Genomic DNA, 10,058 nt, shown 5'->3' with positions numbered 1-10,058 from the left:
ACAACCATATGTCAGGAGTGCTCTGATGGTGTTTCCTGCTTGGCAGGGGGTTGGACTCGATGGCCCTTGTGGTCTCTTCCAACTCTATGATTCTATGATTCTATGATAAACAGCTAAACTGCCCATAGCAGTTTCCTTTAAAAAACAAAAACAACTTTTAGCAGAGGGAAGAATTCAGTGTTCAGCTTAGCTGATCATTCCACCAGTGCAAGTATTTATCTCCACTACCCCAGGCACTGTTCTGGGTGTTCTCCCACACTCCTGTGGCAATTTGGGGGTGACATGAAGGGGAAAGAGGAGGAAAAGAACCACGGCACTAGCAGGATTTGTGCTGGCTCCCTCTAGTGCTCCTGTTGAGCTGAATCTGGACCGCTGGACTGAATCTGGACTGAAAGCGACCACCTACCTCTAATCATCTCCACTACTGGCCAAAATTCAATTCAGCACTCTCACAATTCAGCAAATTATCCAGCACTGCGTGGGAAAAAATGGACACCTGAGATAGCAATTGCAGTTGAGAATAGATTGAATTCACAAACTGCAATTAAGTTAAGATCAATTATAATAAACAATTTATCAATAGACTCCTCCCTGACGGCTTACGAAAATCTAATTGAGTCCTTGCAAGATGTGATCTCGGTTAACATAAACTCAGCTGGCAAGCCACGCACTGCTAAAGGGCGCGGTTCGTTTGACCAAGAGTGCCGCACAAAGAAGGAAGCCTTAAGAAATGCTTATTTGGCCTATAGAAACGCTGGATTAAACTACTTACCTCCATCTTATTTCAAAATCAAAAAAGAGTATAAAGCCCTTTTGGCCTCAAAAAAAAAGGCAGTCCGAACAAAATTCCTGGTCCATGCTATTGATTGCCTCACTAAACAATGAAACTAAACTCTTTTGGCAACTGGTCTCTGACTCAATGAAAAATAGTTCCTCAGCCCCCAGCTGTGTCATTCCAGCTCAGGTTTGGGAGAACCACTTCAGAAATATATTTATGGAAAATCCAAACCTCCCTTCCAGCTTACAGGATGATAACAGGGCAGAATTGTCACTGCTCCCTAATTGGAGGCCGGTTACTGTGGAGGAAGTCCATACATTAATTGGGAATCTGAAGAGTGGAAAGGCTCCGGGGAAAGACTTTATCCCAGCAGAGTTGATTACATCAAACCAGCACTGGTGGGCTCCGCTTCTGGCAGCACTCTTTATGGTAGTAAATAACTCGGGTAAGGTACCATATAGCTGGAAACATGCTATTGAGGCATCTAATCATAAGCCTGCATTTTTATCAAGCTTATATTTTGATCAGGGCCTGTATCTTAAAATGAGCTTAAAGATTTTCGAATGTTCATGCCAGGCAGAAGAGCAGCTGCCTAAGAACCTTGGCAAAATGTTTTTCCTCCTAGACAAGGGGGCCCCCTGATTTATAGCAGAAAACAATTCTCAAAGTCGTAAAAAGGGAATTACAGGCTGACAGCCAAGGTTACACTGACCCTACATATTACAGAAGATAAAAAAAAGAGATAAACATAATTAAGAGTGGGTAAATAGTAAAATAAAACCATGTGCCTCCCATTAAACTTGAGCCATATTTTCCTAAGGTTCAAAGGTCAAGAGCAATGGAAAAGCATCTAGCTGGCAGAAAGGAAGAGAGTATTTTGGGAAGTCTTTTTCTAAAGTTGTTTCTTTCTTAAACTGAGATCCTTTTAAGATTTCTTTTCCTTTTAAAAGGTTATTTATGTTATGTATTAAATATATTGGCTTAAATGTAATTATGCAAAGGAATTAGAAGCTAAGAAATGTTAAATCCTTATGCTAGATTCTTATTTCATATAGTTGGAAGAGATCACAGGGGCCATCAGCCACCAGCCTAGCCCCCCCCCTGCCAAGCAAGAGACATCATTAGAGCATTTGTCAAGCTTTTGTTTAGAGACCTCCAAAGGAAGGAGATCTTTCAATGATGATCCTTGACATCTGTTTAAGATAAAAATTTAAGATTAACCATCTGTTTTGGAGGGCAATAGGGCGAGGTGAGCTGGTAATTAAGGTTCCTTATTGAGACACATGTAAGATATATTACTACTTATTTGTCATTTATAGATAGAAGAATATATATCTTTTTGTTTCCCATAAAAGGACAAGAGGAAATGGGTGTATCTTTTGTGATTGGTTCTAGCAAACAGCCAATAGGAATTTCAACCAGGCTGATTGGACAGAGGCAGCCACAGGAGGAGCAAGGGGGCTGGATTAAGGAAATATAAGTGCTGGCCAGAATGGCAGGAGGCCAGGCCAGAGCTTGGTAACCATATACCACTGTGCCTCATATTTATTTGTCTGACAAATAAATTATTATTTTAATTTCTCTATTGCTGCGTTGAATATTTCATTCCAGCTAAGCGCTAACCACAAGCAGGGTGCTACACTATAGTAGTTCCAATCTTTAAGAGAAGCCACCCAAATGTACCTTCCAATTATATATTTTTTTTCTGTTAAATTTTTATTAGTTTTCCAATTTTAAAACAAGTCAATAACAACATACAAACATCAACAAATACAAACAAACATACAAATGTAGTTTCTTAACCTCATTTTCATAAACCTCCTTTCTCGGACTTCCCCATACCTCACCCTTTTTGCATCCTTATTTTACAGTTTTTCAGCAACCCTTTTTGCCAATTAAATTTAAACTTATTATCTTTCTCAATTTCACCTTAAATCATCAAACAATTTCAGCTGTAATTCTGCGTCTTCCTTCCCCTTGACATTTTAGCACTCCTCAATTTTGTAACAGTCCTTAAGATATACTTTATACTTCTTCCAGTCTTCCTCCACCGTCTCTTTCTCTTGGTCACGGATTCTGCCAGTCATTTCTGCCAGTCCCATAAAGTCGATCACTTTCGTCTGCCATTCTTCCAGTGTGGGTAGTTCTTGTGTCTTCCAATACTTTGCTAGAAGAATCCTTGCTGCTGTAGTGGCGTACATAAAAAAAGTCTTGTCCTTCCTTGACACCAATTGGCCGATGTACCTTCCAATTATAGGCCTATTAGCCTGCTCTCAATAACTGGGAAGCTGTATGCCCGTTTCCTCAGCAGCAAACTTATTATAAGATCTCTGGAACTTGAACATGTTCAACAATGAGCGCTCACACCTCCCTTTGTGGGGGCCCCCCTTTGCGGGACTGCGCACAGCACCTCTGGACACGTGGGACTCACCAGCTGGTTGGGCTGGCCCGCCTCCCTGCGCTAGTCATTGGGGGTTCCTGCCAAACCCCAGTTAACCTATCAACACTCTTGGGAGGCGGGGCCAGACACATAAATAGGAGGCGGAGTCAGCAGCAAACATGCAATCGCTGTCTCAGGTGGCAGTTTTGGCCTTGGGCAGAATCCTTTAGTCTATCTTCCTGGGGTGGTGGGCATGAAGTTGTAACTCACCCCAACCCCCACAGCGGCGATTCTAGGGTCCCCTCTTAAAGGGGTTTGTAAAATGGGAGCCACTGGGCATACACTGGGTGAGTGAGCACACCGAGTGAGCGTGCCTGCGTTGAGCAAGTGAGGGGGTGTGTGCTGCTTCCTCTGAGTGCCGGCTCGGTTTTTTCCCTTTTAGCCTTCTGGCGCCCCACAGAATTTGGCACCTGCAGGCTAAAAGGGAAAAAACTTAGCTGACACTCAATGGGAGCAGCACACGCACCCTCGCTTACTCAGCGCGCTCGTTCGGTGTTCCCCAGACTCTTGCCCAGCACCCTCTAGAACTTGGCACCCTGGTGCCCCACACCACTAGGGTCTGTGGGTAAGACGGCCCTGGCTGGAGAGATGGTTATAGAGGAGCAGGAGTGGAAATGCACGGGCGAAAGCTGGGACAAATACTGCCATCCAACAAAAGCGGGGGGAAATACCCAACAATTTTAGAAAATGGGTGGATTTTATGAATCTTCAAAGGTTGTGGTCTTATCTTTATGATGGAGCTGAGGGGTTCCTTCTTTCTTCCCAAGGACAACAAAAAGGCTTCTTTGCTGAACCTGCCCTTGGGAATGACGCTGAACCATGACAAAGTGTTCCCAAGGGATTTCCGTGCCGGGAACACAGTCAAGATGCCACTTAAAGCAGCAGCTGAAAGAAAGAAAAACAAATGAACTCCCAGCCAAGGTAAGACCACCACCTTGGAACATCGGTAGAATCTGTATGCTGCCCTCCCCCTCTAGGTTAAAGACCCCCAAAGGTTAACCAAGCTGCCGGAGCATGGAATGCAAAAATAAATGAAGTACTGACAAAGGGGAAATTCATCCAAAGTAAAGCAGATCTCTGCCTGTATTCAAAGAGAACAGATCAGAGATGGATTCGTGTACCATTGCATGTAGATAATCCGATGATCTGCTTTGAACAAGATGGGGATGATCATGAACTAATTAAAGTATTAAACTAAAACTCGGAAAGAAGTGTTATAAGAATTTTATGGTCTCAAATATAGAATAAATATTCATAAATGCACACATATCTAAATATATGAACCATGTGTCTGAAATAGTATGGGAAGGCAATCCTGAAGCCATTTTGACTCTCCCAATGACCTCAAATATTCCTCTGCAGTAAGGGAGACAAATGGGGAAAGCCTTCCTATTGTCTTTTTGCTTGCAAATCCTGTCTTAAGGGTGTATTTGTGTATGAATAGGGTGAGCCTGTGACCTGGACTCAGGAACTAAAGTGTTAACCATCACAAAAGAATGGCTGGGCTGCCAAGGTAATGCAATCAGTGACCATTATTAGGTATCCTGGCAGACATGATTTCTGCCTTAGGCTGCCTCCTTCTGTGATGTATGTATGATGTTTTGGGGAGAATCTTGGGCTACAGGGTGGGCAATTTCAATAGTCTATATAAGGGCTTGCGCACCATTGTTTGGGGTTCTCCCTCCTGTGTGTGATGAGTGAGGACCCTGTTGCAACCGTTCCTTGAATAAAGATCAGGCTTACTAGCCGCTTTGCTTCTCAATATACTCTGGTTGGCCTCTGTTACTTTCTCCTACCGATAGGGAACCTTAGAAGGACTCTGTATGGGCTCCTGGATACCCCATAAGGAAAGAGGAGCAGATTTTCTTACAACAGAAGGATATAGGAAACATAACACGCTACTTGGGAATACAAATAGAAAGAGAATATGAAGACCATCACCTTCTTAAAGCCACAAAACTGAAGAATCATAGAACTGCAGAGTTGCAAAGGACGCCAAGACTCAACTAGTGCAACCCCCTCCAATGCAAGAATCATACCTAAAGAATCTCTGATAGATGGCCATGCAATTTCTGTTCAAAATCCTCCAGCGAAGGAGAGTCCACCACCTCCCATCCCAAGGTAGTCCTTCCAACTGGTTAACTGCTCTTACCATAAAAAGAGTAGAAAGCTTTAGAATTAGAAATTCAAAGGCAATAAACACCATATTTTTTGCTCTATAAGACTCACTTTTTCCCTCCTAAAAAGTAAGGGGAAATGTGTGTGCGTCTTATGGAGTGAATGCAGGCTGCGCAGCTATCCCAGAAGCCAGAACAGCAAGAGGGATTGCTGCTTTCACTGCGCAGCGATCCCTCTTGCTGTTCTGGCTTCTGAGATTCAGAATATTTTATTTCTTGTTTTCCTCCTCCAAAAACTAGGTGCGTCTTGTGGTCTGGTGTGTCTTATAGAGCGGAAAATACGGTACTTTAGCTGCCTGAAAGAGATCAAAAAGCATGGTATTACCATTAAAAAGTAAAAAAGGTAAAGGACCCCTGGATGGTTAAGTCAAAGGAGACTAGAGGGTTGTGGCGCTCATCTCGCTTTCAGGCTAAGGGAGCCAGGCTGAGGGAGCCAGTGTTTTGTCATGCTGACCACATGACCCGGACAGCTTTCATCAACTTTGCCTCCAGCTCATCAACTTTGCCTCCCTCCTCCAAAAATACAAAGAAGCTCAACAACTTTTGTATCTGGATTTTCACTTTTTGAACTATGGCAACCCTAGGTTTGCATTTGCCCAGTTCATAGATCAAGATGATATCCTGCAAAAGAATTGGAATCGTCATATAGTTCAAGGAAGAACTGTCAGTACTAGGTGACATCTTGTTCCAATGTACAAGACTGCATGCAAGGCTTCAAAGGAAGATATGACGCAAAGAGTACGTGAAGGCCACTTGGATATAGAAAAATGTAATTATAGATAGACTTTTCTAGAGGCTACTGGCCAAACATAAATGTAGACGGAGAAAGAAGAGGGAAAGCCTGGCATGTCAGGAATTTATATCAGCTCTGATAGAAGAACCTGTGATGCTTTGGGGAGAGCTTCTGCATCCACGGTCAAAGGTGGGCCCTGACTTGAGCTAGCAGGAAAGAACTGTCCTGCTAATAATGGACTGTTTTTCCAACTACCCTGAGATAGTTCATCTGGGCAACATGACAGCCATTTAAGTAATCACCCTCATTGCATCAGTATTTGCTCAACACGGCATGCCTACTGTAGTACAAACAGATAACACACATCAGTTTGATGGCCACAAGTTCCAAGGATTTGCAAAGCTAGATGGGTTTATCCACAAAACATCCAGCTCAAGATATCTACAAAATCCAATGAACTTGTTGAGAATGGCCTAGCAAAGAGATTCCTAAATAAAGCAATGAACTCAAAGGCTGATCCTTATTTGGCGTGTCTTACTTACAGAACTAGTTACCACGCAGCATGGCCTCTTCCCAAGAAAACTACTGCTCATCACAAGACTGCCACAAGTATGACACAGTAAGATCAGTTGACAACGTGAAATTTACACGTACAAAAATCTGTGCAAGGTCAAGAGAAAATGGCATTACGATAAGGGTGCTAAAAACTTGCCACCACTTCAGGAAAATGACAATGTGTTGCTTTCAGATGGCACAACATGGAAACAGAAAGCCATAATGTCCCGCCGAGGGGATCCGCTATCATATTTAATGATCATGCCACAAGGTTCCACCTTTTTATAAAAAAATATTTTTTATTAGATAGCTTGTCTGAAAAAATAAAGAATAAACCAAAACAGGTATTTATCTCAAAATGGGAAGTCTTCAAACTATATTTGAAAAATAATTATTGTAGCTTAAAATCTGTTGCAGCATTCGAATAATTTCAGTAGTAGTTTCAAATATGATGTGAGACCTAAGACAGATTAAAACTTATTTAAATTCTGATAATAACTTGATATGTATTGGCAGCAAGTTAATGACAAGTAAATGAAGTAAGGAGCGGACGGGAAGTCTGATCTACAATAAAAAGACCATCTTTATTTTATTTTATTTTATTTATTTTATTTTATTGTTTTGTTTTGTGATTATTCTTTGGTATATTATTTTTCTTTCTCTTTTGTGTTGATGTATACAGATAATTGTCCTTTTTGTGTATTAAAATGAATAAAAGAAAAAAGAAAAGAAAAAAGAAAAAAGAAAAGAAAAGAAATCCATGAAAGAGGAGGAGGCCAGCAAAAGAATATGGTATGAGCAAACAGGCACTAGAAACTGGAACCCTTTTACAGAGGTCCAACAGCCATAAGACAGACAGACAGACTCGTCAGCATTTGTTTTGATATTACTCAGTGCTTTCTTTATTAAAAAAAAATATGTTTAGGGGTACTCTCATTTTCCTACGTCTATTGAACTTTGTTGTTGTTTAGTCGTTTAGTCGTGTCCGACTCTTCGTGACCCCATGGACCAGAGAACGCCAGGCACTCCTGTCCTCCACTGCCCCCCGCAGCTTGGTCAGACTCATGCTGGTAACCTCGAAAACACTATCCAACCATCTCGTCCTCTGTCGCCCCCTTCTCCTTGTGCCCTCCATCTTTCCCAACATCAGGGTCTTCTCCAGGGAGTCTTCTCTTCTCATGAGGTGGCCAAAGTACTGGAGCCTCAGCTTCACAATCTGTCCTTCCAGTTGGCACTCAGGGCTGATTTCCTTAAAAATGGATACGTTTGATCTTCTTGCAGTCCATGGGACTCTCAAGAGTCTCCTCCAGCACCATAATTCAAAAGCATCAATTCTTCGGCGATCACTGCCCCTCAATGAGGCCAAACTTAGATTCACAAAATGTTTGGGGGTACGCGTACCCTTGCGTCCCCCCCCCACCGAATAAAACACTGGATATTACCTTATTGTGTTCTTGTTTGCTTCCAGTTGGTACTATTAATATCAAAAGAGGGAGACGTGGTGATATCCCTTTAAGAGGTATGTCATGTTTGGGCGGGAAACCCTCTGGGAGTTTATATATTTGGGTGGTGCCTCAGCAAGAGGCAGAATGCAGGTGGGAGGTAGCACAGGTCCACGATGAAAGTAATATTAACTGTCTCCTCCAATTGTTCAATAAATGAAACAACATTAGATTGAAGAGTTCTGACATCTGTCAGGAAGGTTTAGGTCTCCACCCCGGACCAAAATAGGTGCTGATTTCATTGGTGCCATAAGGGGTGAAGGAGGTGAGAGTTGGCTCTGCCTTTCACAATATAGATTTTAACCTCTGGGGAAACCTCTGGGAATGTGATTTGAAGTTCACAGAATGTTATTCTTTGAAGGAGAACTACCGTACTTGGAAATGATTCACAAATGGTATTTAACTCTGAGCAGGCGTGCTAAGATGTATAAGACTGAATCAGATGAGTGCTGGAGATGCAAACAGGTGGAGAGAATGTTCTTTCATTTGTGGAGGACTTGTAAAAGGGTAAAAGCGTATTGGGAAATGATCCATAATAACTTGAAAAAAAATGTTTAAAAGTACTTCCCCCCAAAAAATCCAGAGTCCTTTCTGTTGGGGATAATTCAGACTGAAATTCCCAGGTGTCACAAAAGGTTATTTATGCATGCCACTATTGTGGCCTGTGTTTTGTTAGCGAGGTCCCAACCACAGAAGAATGGCAACTTACCCTAAGTTGACGGAATATGTGCAGCTTGCAAGACTTAACATATAGAATGAGAGAACAAGAAGAACATACGTTTAGAGAAGACTGGAAGACGTTTATTGAATATATGGGAAAGAACTGTACAGCTGAAAACGCTGGCAGCATTAAGATAAATTCAGCAGTGTAAATAAGTTATGATGGATGTAATACTGTAATGGAAAACTGAATGGTATAGTTTCTGTAGAATATGCAGGGATTTATGATATGTAAAATGAACCATGGAAAGAGAAGAAGGGAAGTCATTGATATCTTAAGGATGTAAAATGAGTATTTTAAATTGTAAAACAGAAAATTTAATGAGAGAGAGAGAGAGCTGGTATCGCTTTGATGTCTTCTGTTTGCTTATGACATTCTAAGGTTTCCTATCCAGTGTCGCCCCCTCCTCACACAAACCTCGTTCAAGCTGTCCTTCCAGCATTACGAGGAGATATTGCTCTCCTATTGTGCAGGGGTCAGCAAACTTTTCAGCAGGGGGCCGGTCCACCGTCCCTCAGACCTTGTGGGGGGAGGAGGCGGACTATATTTTGAAGGGGAACAAATGAATGAATTCCTATGCCCCACAAATAACCCAGAGATGCATTCTAAATAAAAGGACACATTCTATTCATGTAAAAACACGCTGATTCCTGGACCATCCGCGGGCCAGATTTAGAAGGCGATTGGGCTGCATCCTGCCCCCGGGCCTTAGTTTGCCTACCCATGGCTTAGGGCACCCACCAGGTGAGCAGCTAACGCTGTCGCAGAGCCCTGACAACAGATGTTCCCTGACAACCAGGTGGGATATAGGGCAGGGCCTCAGCAGCTTATCCATCCTTGCCAGAGGAGAAAGGATTTTATAAGGGGGGAAATCTGGTGACCAAAGGACTTGGCAATGCAATCCAGCACAGACAGGATGCTGAAGTTACTTGTCATGGGGACACGGCGGAGATGTAAGTGGAGCAGCAAAGCAGGCTGCAGATTCTGAGAGAGCACCACTAAAATTGAGGGGATTGCTGCTTCTTTCTACGTAAAGCCTCAGGAATTGCAGTGGCATTCCCCCCCCCCCCCACACACACAAGAAGGGCCAAGGGCAGAGGGGAATTATAGCTTGCCTTTGATCACCAGGCTAGCGATCCTTCCGGAGGGACG

This window comes from Podarcis cretensis (assembly GCF_951804945.1).
Source record: "Podarcis cretensis genome assembly, chromosome: 17".
Taxonomy (NCBI): domain Eukaryota; kingdom Metazoa; phylum Chordata; class Lepidosauria; order Squamata; family Lacertidae; genus Podarcis; species Podarcis cretensis.
The sequence above is the reverse complement of the archived record's forward strand: the minus strand, read 5'-3'. Positions refer to the sequence as shown.